The sequence below is a fragment of the Crinia signifera genome, chromosome 2 (assembly GCF_055691185.1).
Source record: "Crinia signifera chromosome 2, ASM5569118v1, whole genome shotgun sequence".
NCBI lineage: Eukaryota > Metazoa > Chordata > Amphibia > Anura > Myobatrachidae > Crinia > Crinia signifera.
The window spans coordinates 80383190-80399194 of record NC_139218.1 but is presented as its reverse complement, the minus strand read 5'-3'; positions in this window follow the sequence as shown (position 1 = coordinate 80399194).

Below are 16005 nucleotides of genomic sequence, written 5' to 3'. Positions count from 1 at the left end.
TTGTATAGCCATGCCTCTTCCTTGCAAGACCACAACCCCTTTTTTGTGGTACCTTATGTACATGCTGTCCCGTTAAGTTTTTTCGGTGTCAAAGTCTAGAATTGCCTGACCACCATTATTAAAGCCTGTCCGTTATTACTGTGAATGATGCAGGTGCATGTGGAGGATATTCGGCACAGGGTGGAATTACATGGGAATATTTTACACAAAGGGAAACGATCACCGGTTAGTAAGTGTATAAAAGTAGATCCCGGGTTACAAAAGTCCAGCCACCCCTGCTCTATGCAACAGAAACGGCAGACCGATAAAATGGGTCAGGGCTTTTTGAGATAGTATTTTTTGTAACGTTTCCTAATCAGAGATGCTACTCAGTTTGTGTCACTAAGTGTTGAATCATACAGCATTTGTAATGTGCTGTAATACTGTCAAGGGTATTGTTCACAGCAAGTGAGTCATAAGATACAAAATGTACTAATCGTTTAGCTGGAAAAACCATGTTAGCTAATTTATTGGTTTAACATAAACATGAAGAATACCTGTTATTTTTCTTTATGATAAGAGAAACCCTTTGGAAAATTGGTTTGATGGCAGCTAAAAGAGGCGTGTCTTTACTTGAAGGCTTGGCTTCATGGGAGGGGTGTGTCAAGTGTCCCAACCCCTGTACTGGTCACTATGGGAGATGTGGGTTGCCCTCTACATGGTAACAGGAGCCGGGTGCTGTACGGAATATTACAGTGCAACACTGGCTGCTGTAACTGGGCAGGAGCCATCACTTTGGTGTCACCTCTTGACATGACACCTGTCCGCAGCCCACATTCCCCTTCTGACGCCACTGTATACCAGAGCATACAGCATCGTTTACAGGATTCCTGAGAGAGTATTTAAAATCAGAAAGGTATAGTAGAATATGTAGGCGGGATTCAATGTCCCGCCTGCTGAACGCCGAAAAGGGGGCATTGTCGCTAGATGCGCTCTTGGATCGTCGAGCTGTGGCTGTGAGCCCGACAATCCATGGCCGTTCTCAGCATAACGGGCCCGACTGCTTCTAAAGTTGGGTACGTTCTGCCGAGATCCCTGTTCAATTCTGTCAGGAAAGACAGAATTGAATAGGGCCCTGTCGCTATTTCCCCCGTCGGGAAAAGCGGCGGGATATTGAATGCTCCCCTAAATGTTTAATATATCTAAAAGGTTAGAACTTCATTTTATGAGTAAACATTGTGTACACTTGAGAAGCAAATCATTAATCATAAATCGAAGAGCATTAGTTCCTTGGGAGCATTAGTTCCTTTGTGCATAATGCGGGAAGAGGGATACCCTCTGTCACGGCTAAAGGGCTGGATGGAGTCGTGCGGTGCACAGGAACCGGAGACGGACCAGGAGGAGTAGGATTGAAACGTGCAGGTTTAATAACTGATTTCATAAATGATAAACTTCACTCAAATACTTCTTTAAGTGACAGTTGGAATAAATTAAATAGAGTCCAGCACAATACTAATAACGGGCAGGGAAATCTGGAAACGTATACTTGGTGAGCCAGAGTACATAGATGAGGATCCGGAAGGAGGTTGATTTGATGACAGAAGAAATGGATCCGGATGACTGAAAGATGATGGAATGAATGAGTTGTATGAAGGAGGACAGCGGAAAGCTGTGCAGGGTAATTCTGGGACACAAGCAGGAACAAGCACTAGGTAGGACTTGCAGCATTGGTGTCAGGAGAAAACTTCCTTGTAGCAAGATGCAGGGAGCAAGGCACCAGAGTCAGGAGAGAAAGAGCCAGGATCCGGGAATCAGCTAGGAGTTGTGAATGACTCCAAAGACTCATTGCACTGACACTGAACAGCCTAGGCAGATCCCCTATATCCCCAGGGGATGGCTGCCATTGGCTGTCAGCACAGGATGAGGAGGGAACCTCCACTCTGGGCCAATCTGTCTCCTGCCCTCAACCAAGATGGCGACGCCGGCCTCCCGGCACCACTACTGCTGCCATCCCTACCCAGAGCTGCCGCTACCCGCACACCGCAGACCGGAGCCTGCACACGCTAGCCGGCGGCGGGCGCGGACGGGTGAGTACTGTACCCGCCGCGCTCCGTCGCGGCTATGTGTGACAGTACCCCCCCTTTTCAGGGTGACCCCAGGGCGCCTATGGGCCTTGTGCGGATTTCTCTGGAGAAATTGCTTTACCAGTTTTGGAGCGTGCAAATCAATGGAATCCACCCAAGAGTTCTCTTCGGGACCAAACCCAACCCATTCCACCAGATACTGGGTACGAGAATTGCGGCAACGAGAGTCTATAATGCGTCTTACCTCGAATTCAGACCCACTTTCGGAGTTAATCTTGGGCGGTTTGGGAATCTTCTTTTGATAAGAGTTCAACCTTAAAGGCTTGAGGAGGGATACATGGAAGGAATTCGAAATCCTTAGGGAAGGAGGAAGTTGAAGTCTATAAGCGACAGGATTAATGACTTGGATGATAGGGTATGGCCCAATGAACCGGGGAGCCAGCTTCATAGAGGGCAGACGGAGGCGTATATGGTGGGTAGACAGCCATACCCGGTCTCCGACTTTCAATCTGGGCGCTGCCCTTCTTTTCCTGTCTGCCATCCTCTTGTATCGGGCGGAAGATTTAAGAAGAGCGGTGTGGACATCCGACCAGATTTTAGCAAAGCGTTGTAATGAAGTGGTTGCTGCAGGAACTTCGGAAGAGGATAATTCTGAGAAATCCGGAGATCGTGGATGTTTGCCGAATACTGTAAAGAAGGGGGTGGTTCCGGAGGAAGAGTGATAGGAGTTGTTATGCATATATTCTGCCCACGGGAGAAGATCCACCCAGTCATCTTGGGACGACGAGACAAACAGTCGGATAAAGGCCTCCAAGTCTTGATTCACCCGTTCTGTCTGGCCATTGGTCTGGGGATGAAAGGCAGTGGAAAACTTGAGTTTGACCTGTACCGCGGCACAGAGAGCTCTCCAGAACTTTGCAACGAACTGTACTCCGCGGTCGGATACAATCTCTTTGGGCAGTCCGTGAAGTTTAAAAATGGTTGAGATAAATAGCTGAGCCAGTACTGGAGCAGAGGGGAGACCTTTTAGTGGGAAAAAATGGACCATTTTCGAGAATCGGTCGACCACTACCCAGATTGCGGTATGACCTTTTGAGGGAGGTAGTTCGCAAATGAAGTCCATTGACAGATGGGTCCATGGTTCTGTGGGAATGGTTAGAGGGCGGAGAGGACCAGCGGGAGTTGTTCTGGGCACCTTATGCTGAGCACATCTTACACAAGAAGCGACGAAGTTGGTTACGTCGTGGCGGATGGTTGGCCACCAATAAGAACGTGACAGGAACATCAAGGTCTTTTGTGCTCCTGCGTGCCCTGCGAAGCGGGAAGAATGTGCCCATGACAATATTTTCTTGCGGAGTTCGGGGGGAACGAACGTTTTACCTGGAGGAGGAGATGGCTGTACTGTTACTTGGGCGAAGACCAGCGGATCGAGGATTGGACGAGGAGGTGTCTCTAGGTCAGAGGTCGTCTCAAAGGAGCGGGATAGAGCGTCTGCCTTAGTATTCGTGGTTCCAGGTCGGAATTTAATTTGGAAGTCAAAGCGTTCAAAAAACATGGCCCAACGGGCTTGGCGGGCAGTAAGGCACTGAGCCTGTTTAAGAAAGGACAGATTTTTGTGGTCTGAATACACGGTGATCTTATGCCGTGCCCCCTCCAGAAGGTATCGCCACTCCTCTAACGCAGTTTTGACTGCAAGCAACTCCTGTTCCCCGATGGGGTAATTCTTCTCTGCCGGGAGGAATTTTTTGGAGAGGAAGGCACAAGGGTGTAATTCTTGATCCTCACCTTTTTGTGACAAGATGGCCCCGATCCCTTCCGAGGATGCGTCCACCTCGAGAATGAAGGGCCTGTCGAGGTCTGGTTGGAGGAGGATTGGTGCCGTTATGAATGCTCTCTTTAACTGCTGGAAGGCAGAGGATGCTTCTGGCGACCATCGGCTTGGATCAGCTCCCTTGCAAGTGAGAGCAGTGAGGGGAGCAGCGATAGTAGAGAAGTTCCGGATAAATCGCCGGTAATAGTTTGAGAACCCTAGGAATCTCTGAATTCCTTTGAGTGTTGTGGGGGCTGCCCAGTCTTGGATGGCTCTCACCTTCTCTGGGTCCATTTCTATCCCAGTGGCGGAGAGAATGTGACCCAAGAATGGAATGGACGTGACCTCAAAAACGCACTTCTCCAACTTGCAGAACAGTTGATTTTGGCGAAGACGTCGTAGGACTTCGGACACTGTCTGTCTGTGAAGTTGAAGATTTGGAGAGAAGATGAGTATATCGTCTAGATAGACTACGATGGAGTGGTACAGCAAGTCCCGAAAGATATCATTTACAAACTGTTGGAAGACGGCGGGGGCGTTACAAAGGCCGAAGGGCATCACCAGGTATTCATAGTGGCCGTCGCGCGTGTTAAAAGCCGTCTTCCACTCGTCACCTGGACGGATCCGGATCAAATTGTAGGCCCCTCGCAGGTCCAATTTAGTAAAGATTGCTGCCCCTCTGATCTTGTCGAATAGTTCTGCGATAAGGGGTAAGGGATAGCGGTTTTTAATGGTGATGTCGTTCAGGCCCCTATAGTCGATACATGGCCGAAGACCGCCATCCTTCTTTTTCACAAAGAAAAACCCGGCCCCGGCCGGAGAAGTAGATGGTCGAATGAAACCTTTGTTTAAGTTCTCTTGAATGTACGAGGACATGGCCTCAGTCTCAGGTAGCGACAGGGGATAGATGCGGCCACGAGGAGGGAATTTCCCGGCCACCAGCTCTATCGGGCAGTCCCAAGGACGGTGAGGAGGCAGGGTATCGGCAGCACCTTTACTGAATACATCTGTAAATGAACGATATGGTGCGGGTATCGACAAGGGTGGAGCTGAAGAGGATGAAGGATAGTTACCCTCACGTTGTGGATGGGTCTGGTAGACCGGAAGGATCTGAGGAATGCAAGTAGACTGGCAATCTGTTCCCCAGGCCTTGACCTCCATATTGGTCCAATCGATGTGTGGGTTATGTTTGGAGAGCCAGGGAAGGCCCAGGACCATTTGGTGTGAGGACTGTGGAAGAATGAAGAATTCGAGGGTCTCTTGATGTAGAGCTCCTATGAGCAGTGTCACCGGGGTGGTCTGATGGGTGATTTGTCCACTACGAATTCGACTCCCATCCACTGCAGTGAGGACCAGCGAGTGATCCAGGGGTTGCACAGGCAGGGCATGTTGGGTGACAAAAGAAGAAGAAAGGAAGTTTCCCGCTGCTCCAGAGTCCAATAGGGCCTGAACTCTTTTTCTCCCTTGGGGACACACAAGGGTAACCGGAATGGTGGAATCAGAAGAAGAGGGAGATGGAAGCAAGACTCCTAATCGGACCTCCCTCGGGGAGATTAGGAGCGGTCGTTTCCCGGCCGCAGCGGGCAGGAAGCCAATAAGTGAGCTGAGGAGCCACAGTACATGCATAGATTCTCTCGCCGTCTTCGGGACTTCTCTTCGAGAGAGAGACGGGAGCGGTTGATTTGCATGGGCTCATCTGTTGACACCGCAGGAGGCGGGGTTGGTTTGGAGGCTGGTGCGACATTGGAAGGAAATCGAGGGCGAAGGCGATCAGAGCGATTCCTCTCAAGTTGGCGTTCTTGGAGTCGCAGATCGACTTTGTTACATAATGAAATGAGTTCAGCCAGGGTGGAAGGAGAATCGCGAGTTGCTAACTCGTCCTTGATGCGCCCGGCTAGGCCGTTCCAGAAGGCAGAAACGAGAGCCTCTTCGTTCCATCTGAGTTCGGAAGCCAGGGTTTGAAATTGTACGACATATTGTCCCACTGGGCGACTGCCCTGACGAATCCTTAGGATCTCTGTGGCTGCGGAGGACACTCTGCCAGGCTCGTCGAAGATGCGACGGAAGGAGGCCACAAACTCTTCATAGTTATTGAGGATGGGATCCGCACGCTCCCAAAGGGGGGACACCCACTCCAGGGCTGGACCCGCCAGTAGGGACACGATGTAAGCCACCCGAGTCTTGGGAGAGGGGAAATTGGAAGGCTGGAGGGTAAAATGGACGTCACATTGATTCAGGAATCCTCGACACCCCCTCGGGGACCCGTCATATTTACTGGGGGTTGACAGGTGTAGATGGTGAGGAGCAGCTGGCCCAGGGGGAGCAGCAGAGGCCGAAGCTCCGGAGGTTGGTGCTGCTGAAACTGAGGGAGCCACCTGAGGTGATGACAAGGTCTGGAGAAATTGAGCCACTTGACGCTGGGTAGTCTCTACTTGTTCCAATCGAGCCATGATGCCTTGAAGAACATCCGTCATGGAGGCCTGTGCTTCACCCGATTCCATCGGGTCAGTGCAAACTGTCACGGCTAAAGGGCTGGATGGAGTCGTGCGGTGCACAGGAACCGGAGACGGACCAGGAGGAGTAGGATTGAAACGTGCAGGTTTAATAACTGATTTCATAAATGATAAACTTCACTCAAATACTTCTTTAAGTGACAGTTGGAATAAATTAAATAGAGTCCAGCACAATACTAATAACGGGCAGGGAAATCTGGAAACGTATACTTGGTGAGCCAGAGTACATAGATGAGGATCCGGAAGGAGGTTGATTTGATGACAGAAGAAATGGATCCGGATGACTGAAAGATGATGGAATGAATGAGTTGTATGAAGGAGGACAGCGGAAAGCTGTGCAGGGTAATTCTGGGACACAAGCAGGAACAAGCACTAGGTAGGACTTGCAGCATTGGTGTCAGGAGAAAACTTCCTTGTAGCAAGATGCAGGGAGCAAGGCACCAGAGTCAGGAGAGAAAGAGCCAGGATCCGGGAATCAGCTAGGAGTTGTGAATGACTCCAAAGACTCATTGCACTGACACTGAACAGCCTAGGCAGATCCCCTATATCCCCAGGGGATGGCTGCCATTGGCTGTCAGCACAGGATGAGGAGGGAACCTCCACTCTGGGCCAATCTGTCTCCTGCCCTCAACCAAGATGGCGACGCCGGCCTCCCGGCACCACTACTGCTGCCATCCCTACCCAGAGCTGCCGCTACCCGCACACCGCAGACCGGAGCCTGCACACGCTAGCCGGCGGCGGGCGCGGACGGGTGAGTACTGTACCCGCCGCGCTCCGTCGCGGCTACGTGTGACACCCTCTTGTTTGACCATGAGATAATTTGGTCAGTCCTCAGTCAATTGTGCAGTGAAGCTCCCTGTAAGTGGCTGGGAGCTGGGCATGAGCAGTGGTGTGCAGCACAAAGATGGTAAAGTTCCAGTATAATGCCCAGTATAGGGTCTGTAAATCAGGTCCGTACAATTAGCAAGTTGACCTCCCATGGGCTGGTCAACAGAGATGGTGGAAGCTGGCAACCATGATGTTATAGGCGCTGGTCTGGAACAGTATGGATGAGAGATCAACATGGTTTGGGAATAGGAGTGTGTGGCCAGGGATGGGGATTAGTAGATGTTAGCACACTAGTGCCTAAACCTCAAATGTCTTCTAACATGTTCTTAATAGAAGAGGGTAATAAAAGAATTTCTTTGAAACGATATGCACGATAATTTTAACGATATCATAGTGCGTATTGTCTAGTGTGTGCGCACATATATTGTCGCCATGTGAACATAGTCAAATTTTGTCTTTAGTCAATTAATGCATGTTCAACGGGACCAGGTGAGGTCACGTTAACGATATCATTCAGTGTGCACTATATCGTCCATCCAGGAGCTCCACCGATATTGTTAACGATATCGACAGTGGAACATATTGTATAGTGTTTATCCAGTCGAAGACAAGCAACATACAGTACTTTTTTATACTTTCAGCAAAGAAATAAAATTACCATAAACTCTGCTTTTTCTACTGTAATGAAAGGATAATTAATATTAATTCTGGCATATGAATCACTGAATTAGACAATTACATCTGAGATTGAAGTGAATTTTCCATAAAAGACATGCTGTTATTTTTTTTTCTTCTTTTATGGAAACATTGTTAGAAATAATTTCAAAGAACCAGATGTTTAGTCCATTAAATGTGTTTAATTGAAAAGGAACAGATTTTCTCTAAGGTACCCTGTAAAATATTTCATCGTTAATCAATAGTGCCACACATCTCATATTGTCCCATTAAATAATGTCAGCACCTATCACATACTACAATTACAGCCTATAACTAGATAACTGCACTGCATGATATTAGCTGAAGCTTTTTAAGTGCAATGTGATCTTAGGAACTCGCTGGGAGTTTGGAGGGCATTAATAATTCATGTGTAAGGCAGTAGGCTATTGCTTTCACAACACTGCAAAATACAAACCATACAAGGTCAAGGTAGCAATTTTATAAACAGACAGTCCAGGTTACAATCCAAATTAGCCATTGTCCAATTGTTAACTTGAAAATGATTATTGCTTAAGTAAACACAATAAATAAATTAATAAAATGTGATCGCCTTACAGTGTAAGCACACCAATTGAACAAAGAATTTAACATCTTTGAGCTGGACATATCTAACAAAGGCACCCAGCTGTCCGGAAGAGTGGGCAAGCCTCCCGGATCTGGCCTCAATCAACCGCGCAGCTACTCACTTGCCAAGTGAAATGGGCAGACATGGCAGATGATGGCGCAATTTTCACTGACTTTCATCATCATCGTCATGTCCCCCATTTTAAAATGCCATAATCTCATACATTGTATGACAGGGCATGGCCATGATGAAGCAAATGCTCAGCCATATTCCCCATTGTCCTCCTTACCTGCGTCACTTGCCCCTCTCACAATGCCTCTATATCAAGCTATGGCTCCTGTACCACACACTCTGAGCTGACCTGGCATCTGCCTCCTAGGCAGCCCTACAGTGAACTATGAAGTTAGGCCCAAAATGTGTAATCTGGAACCTTTAACTTGAGTTTAAGTTTCAAGTATATACACTAATATATATATATATATATATATATATATATATATATATATATATATATACATACATATATATATATATATGTTCAATGAATGAAGATGCGGCGACTAATTGCTCAAAAAACAGTATATACTGAGTGTGCTGGTCTGCACTTGTTAAAAAAACAATAACAAGTTATTTTCTTGATGTGGACCTAAAACACGGTGTATATACAATTTCACTATGGATACGATAAAATTTTTTTATCAACAAGTACGTGTAAAAGGTAAATACATTTATTTGGACAAAGTTGAAAAAAAGTTGAAAAAAGTTTTCTTAAAAAACAGACAAAAATTAAAAAAATAATAGTAATAATTTCTATCCTAAAATCAATATTCCTAAAAACAATTTTAAGGTGCAAAGAAAATAGGGTAGCTTATCTTTGTAGATGAGACAGGAGGGCTATAGAGTCCCAACGCGTTTCGTCCTTCTGACTTTTTTTAAAATATTTGTCTGTTTTTTTAAGAAAACTTTTTTTCAACTTTGTCCAAATAAATGTATTTACCTTTTACACGTACTTGTTGATAAAAAATTTTTTATCGTATCCATAGTGAAATTGTATATACACCGTGTTTTAGGTCCACATCAAGAAAATAACTTTTTATTGTTTTTTTAACAATGAACCTGCTATCATTGTGCTACATGTGGTGCACGTAGGACATTTGTAACACCCGGGTTTTTTTCTCTTCACATTAAAAATGGGTTCCGTGGTTTTAGGGGGGATGTTGGTTTTCACCAACATGTCTCGTAGATTTTTTCCACGTTTATAGCTCGGCATTATTGTCTTGTTTTTGAAAATGGGCAGGGTTTTATCCGTGGTGACCAGAGGCCATACCGGTTTAGTGGCTCTAGGGAGTGCCAGGCTGGCAGGGGTATAAGTAGTCACAAATGGGATTTTTTGGAATGCAGTTTCATTAGGTGATCTTGGCTCAAGCAACTGATCACGAGGTGTTCTCATCACCTCCATTTTTTGTTGTTTTAGTATATAAAGGATCATAACCTCTCTGTATGAATTTCATGACCTGGTTGTCTAGGGCTGTTTCAAGAGCCGTAGGGTCACTTGTGATCCTTGCCACCCGGATCATTGTATCTGGTGTACATGATGATATGGGAACTTATGGTAACATCTGTAAAGAAAAAATTCTCTTGTTCAAACATAAATACATTTGCTAATGATGGAGAGACGTTAGACCCCATTGAGCACCCAGTGAGCTGTAAATAATATGAACCGTGATGCAGAAAATAATTGCGGGTAAGTGTCAATTCCAAAAGGTGCAAAAACAAAGGAATATCCAAAGAAGAAAAATGAACTCGATGAAGGAATGACCGCATAGCTGCCACAGCTTGTCCATGGGGGATTACTGTGTACAGGTTTTTTACGTCCATTGTACAAAGTGTTGCCTCTGCGGGTAAGTTGTCCAAGTCCTTAAGTTTATTAAGGAATTGCGTGGTATCCTTCAGAAAAGTTTGCTGGGCCATAATATGAGGTTGCAACAAAGAGTCCAAAAAACGGGAAACGGGCTGAAAAAGGGAATTGCGGGCAGAAATAATAGGGCGTCCGGGTGGGTTGAGGGGATCTCTATGAATTTTGGGGATTGAATACATGACTGGGGTAACTGGATGTGCTGTGGTTAGAGTGTTAAATACTTTTTTGCTGAATAACCTAGCATCGTAAGCTGTTTTAAGCTGTGTGTCCAGTTCCTTTTTAAAGATGGTCGTAGGGTCACTTACTAATTTCTTATACGTAGTGGTGTCGGCCAATTGTGTATCCAAATCCATAATGTATTTATGGGTGTCTTGTATCACTATACCCCCGCCTTTGTCAGCGGGGCGTATAGTGATATCTGTTCTGTCAGCCAGGTCTTTCAGTGCCTTGATTTCATTTCTGCTCATATTCGAATGTTGTTTTGGACTGTTGGCATCAAATCTCTCCACTGTCTCATCCACAATCCTCGTAAACGTCTTAATAGACGAATTGTGAGACTGTGGGTCAAAGTTTGAATGTGCGTATTTGTTTAGAAACGTTTGATGTGGATCAGTTTGAGATGGGGCTGTGTTCTGGAAAAATTATTTTACTCGAAGTGATCTGCTAAAACGATGTAGATCTACATTCCACTTGAATGGTTCATGTTTATTTGTAGGTACATAGGATAAACCGTGGTTTAGTACTGAGATCTCATCGTTAGTTAGCTGGTGGGATGACAGGTTAAAGATTAAGCTCTCTTTTTGTTTGTATTCCTTGGCGGCTTTGATGATACGGTTGGACTGTCCCCCTCGGTGCGTCGGCCTGTTGGCTTTGCTTTTGTACCGGTGTGCGCCCGGGTGGCCCGTCCTAAAGGGAGAGCCTGGCTGGTACCCTAATTGGAGTCCTCAACTGCGAAGTCGCTGTCACTTGTATACCGGCTCACATCCCTCCTGGGGCGGTCGCGCCACTGTGTTTGATTTTGAAAGCGGCCTCTGGCCCTAGGGGGGGCAGATCCACTAAGCCACCTATAAACTCTGCCATCCTCGTAATCAGCACTTACTGTAGCCCACTTCTTCTTTTTAAATGCTTCCAATTCCTTTTTGTGCTGCTCCAATTGTGCAGTAAATTTTTCCCATAGGGGATGGGTTTTTTTATCAGTAAGGAATTGTGTTTGGTCCTGATTGTGCTCCATGATCTTGGTCTTTGTCTCCTGTAAAATATTGCCAGCCTCTTCTATGACCAGGACCATGAGGTCCTGGCTACATTTGTTAAGAATGGAAATCCATTTCAAACAAAACTGGGGGTTGTTGCGGCCTATTGTGGGACTGTTGTTAATCCTGAAGCCTCGTGGGATCATGCGGGCACGGTAGTAGTCTGATAACGTGGATCCATGGAGTGAACGAGTGAAAGTGCTTGGTGCCTTTAGTAAAGTGCCAATGTGCTGGTGCTAAAGTGCAAATAAAGAGAATTTGCTAAAAAGAGAGCAACGTCCAGTATTTTTTTTACCAATTATACATGATATAAGCTGGTAGGTGCCTTAACACTTTGGGGGGGTTTTCCGCACTGGGCAAAAAAATTCCTCCTGTAATGTAGATTGCTGATTGTTCGGCACTCTGTATAAAGAGGCAGCTGCGAGCTGGTGCCTTCCTGTATAGAACAATATATAGACAGGATCCAGGGGAGCCTTGGATAGGTTAACCCAGGAAATGAGGTGGCACTCAGTCGACTTGTGCAAAAAAGACTTTTAGCTGGATTACAGATCAATGCATAGCGTTATCCGTAACGTTTCGAGACTACTTGAGTCTCGTCCTCAAGACGTGCGCTGGAAAGGTGCAAAGTGCGTGTGCATGTGGTATGGAAAGAATACCGAGCCCGTGGGCTCTCTTACCTTAAATATGCTGCGTGTGTTTAGGAGATCACGCTCCCCGTTGTCAGGACTGGACTGTTCCGGGTGTGCGGCTCCGCCTCCATGACGCGGCCGTTGCCAAGGCACCCTTGGACGCTGAGTGTCTGAGTACACCGGCGTCTGGGGAAGGCTTTCTCTTAGGACCAGCCGAACTGCTGGAAAATAAGTGCAAAATGTGCAAATCAAAAGAACGATTAAAAACAAGTGAGTTGCAGCATGTGAAGTACATTGGCTACAATTGATGTATATGCGGAACCATATGGATCAACTTGGAGATGGTATATAAGCGGGTCTGTAATCCACACGGGTCTGTAATCCACACTCTGTTAGTAGGGGCAGGCATCTAGCGTCCTCTGCACTATTCCGTTCACATCACAACATAATTTCAATGACAACATACATCAAAGATAATGTGCAACAATACATGTTGTTATTTATGTGTGGTCTCATTATCAAGCAGAATATCATTATTATGCTGCTTTATGCAGTTTTTTATCTACGAGACATGTTGGTGAAAACCAACATCCCCCCTAAAACTACGGAACCCATTTTTAATGTGCAGAGAAAAAAACCCGGGTGTTACAAATGTCCTAAGTGCACCACATGTAGCACAATGATAGCAGGTTCAGAATTTAACCACCCCAATACAGGTCAAAAATATAGAATGGCATGTATTTTATATATAAAGTATCTATACTGACATATCAGGTGCAAAAATTATATCGGAGCAGGATGAGGCAGTCTTTTAAATTAAATTTGATTCTGTGTAATTTGGAGGCGACTCACCTCAATCCTCCTAAGCGACAACATCAGATCATGCTACCATTGGTCGTCTTTTTTACTTTAGATGCCTGCTGTGGCTTTTGCATATGTTAGCACAGCTGTACAAAGAAACAGTAATGCAGTGGTTTTCCCTGGGAATCAGCAAGTGTGTAGGGTTGGTGCACATTAGTGCAGGGAGGATTTAACTGCCACTGGATCAGGTGTACTAAGCTTAAAAAGTGATAAAGTGGAGAGTGATAAACCAACAGCCAGTCAGCTCCTAACTGACATGTCACAGGATATGTTAGAAAAAATGACAGGGAGGAGCTGATTGGTTGGTGGTTTGTAACTCTCCATTTTATCATTTCAAGGCTTAGTACATCTCGCCCACTGTGAGAGAACTTTACAGACTGTACAGTATGTACTAATTATTTATATATGCCTAGTGAGTTTCCGAAACACTGCCATCTGCTGGCAGAGAGTGAAACTATGTTTTTTTCTCACACATGCACAAACACAGAAGGTAGCAGACTAGCTTTCCAAGCTTTTTACTTATGCCACTGTCCACATGTTGTACAGGTTATATATTACATCTTTACCTGCCTGAGCCTGAGTCTCCAGATTCAAGAACTTTTTCTATACAACTTGTTACATTTAGAACAGCTTGTTTTACTAAAGGTTAAACACCTCCATTTCAAGTTTTTATTTGTGATCTTTTAAGAAGCTCTGCTAAGATTTCTCTTAATGTTAGAACATAATTTTCCGATGGTCGTTCTATTTCAAGTTCTGCCATTAAATTACCTTGACAAGATGATATTTTATGTCAGACCTAAGCCGCATGGCAAAGACAAATTAGGTAAAGTATGAATTTGAAAATGACATTTCCAATCTAGAGAACGAGCGCTGACGATACTGCAAATGTCACCTTGTTACTTAATACCTTTAAAAATGTAATGTGGTTGCTTTTAGTTTTTTGCAGTTTTTTAAAACAAATATACAGCCAAATTTTGGAATTGTATATAGTTATATTTATGTATTTCCATGAAAATAGATATTTCAATAAATTTATTGTATTTAAATTTGAATCTTATTCATGCCTATGTTCAACGCAGTATTAATGCCATCATTCTGGTTGACTCTGTAAGCTGCTTACCAAGTCCCAGAGGGCACACCCTGCTGAATCGTCACCCAACCACCCCCAATGTGCCGCTGGATCCCCTCGCATGTGCCCGATCCCGGAGAAACCATCAAATTGTCGGCGATCATCGAATGATTTCTCCATGGCTTGCAAATATAAGTAAGTGGAGATGATGTGATGTCAGCTTCCCTCTCCCAGCACCCCACAATGCGCCGCCATTTGCATTGGAAAGCCCATGAAATGCTGGGAGTTCCCATGCCCCATCACCGCCTCCCGCCCGCCTCCGCCTGCTCCTGTGCGAGCACCACGCCGACAGTGCAGGTTGGCGAGGGTGCTTGCACAGAAGCCCTGCACATATACGCATAACTGATTACACGGATGCACAGGGCAAATCCATCGATCCCCGTGCGAATGCGTGGGGGACCGAAGAATCAATGTCAGACCCTAAATAAGATGTACTGAGAAATAGACACTTTTTTGTGTATATTGTTTCATGAAGCCATCTGCCTCTAAATATCCATGATTTTAGATAACTGTGATGCAGATATATTAAGCCTGGTGAAGTGAAAAAGTGGCCGGTGATAAAGCACAATCAGCTTATTGCTTTTTAGCTTCACGACCGATCACGGACTCCAAAGCCATGCCCCATTTTACACCCCTTTTCAGGCCGTGCAGAGAGCTCCGATTAAGCAATCTAGAATGTTGGGAGGTAGGGTTTGTTGTTTCTATTTGAGGCATTTTAAAGTCTGCACTAAAATGTAAAGGTAGAAAGTTTGGTACAATGGAGAAGAGGGCACATACAGAAGTCACCAACTGTTCTACAGGAGTGTGCCTGTACCAGTCTATATAGAAAACAAAAATGTCTGCCAAGATACAGTTACTAAACAAAGATGTGCTAAGCTTCAAAAAAGTGATTATATAGAGAGTGATAAAGTACCAGCCAATCAGCTCCCAACTTTCATGTCATAGACTTGGATTGAAAAATGAAGGTTAGGAGCTGGTTTGTTGGTGGTTTATCACTCTCTATTATATTACTTTTTAAGGCTTAGTACATCTCACCCATGGAGCCTAATTGTCACAGGTGGTGGATTAGATGGTATCGTGTGGTGCATAGGAATGGATGATTGACCAGAAGATGTAAGTGTAAATGATCAGGTTTAATTAAATAACTCATTATACAGATGGAGCCAGGCTCCCTCTTGCTGGCGAATCACCAGACTGTCACCGCTGACGATCCGCCAGCAGCCCGGCTCTCCATCTGACAGTTTCGGTGCGGCGGGGGCGACAGGAACCTGTCCGTCTCCGCTTCAGGGAGACAGATAAGGTTAGGGGGGGAGGCAGTGGGGACCCCGGGTGACCGCCGACAAGCCGGGGGAAGCGCCGTCGGAAGGGGACACGCGCGCACACGAGGTGCGCCCCCTTTCGCAGATACAGATGGCGGGGGATGGTGGCTGGCGTCTTTACAATAACCTTGGGAAGACTTGAAAAACAAGTCTTTGCATAAATATGGGAATTGGTGTTTGAAGATAGATTGGATGATTGAATATTGGATGATTGAAGATTGGATGATTGACTATTGGATGACTGGACGATTGCATGATTGAAGATTGGATGATTGAAGATTGGAGATGGAATCCGGATTAGGAGGTACAACCGGAGGGTACCGCGATGGTCCAGTAGTTTCCCGGGAATGGAGGTGGATCAATGGACCGGATACCAGGAAGAGGCTGAGAGGAAGTCAGAGGC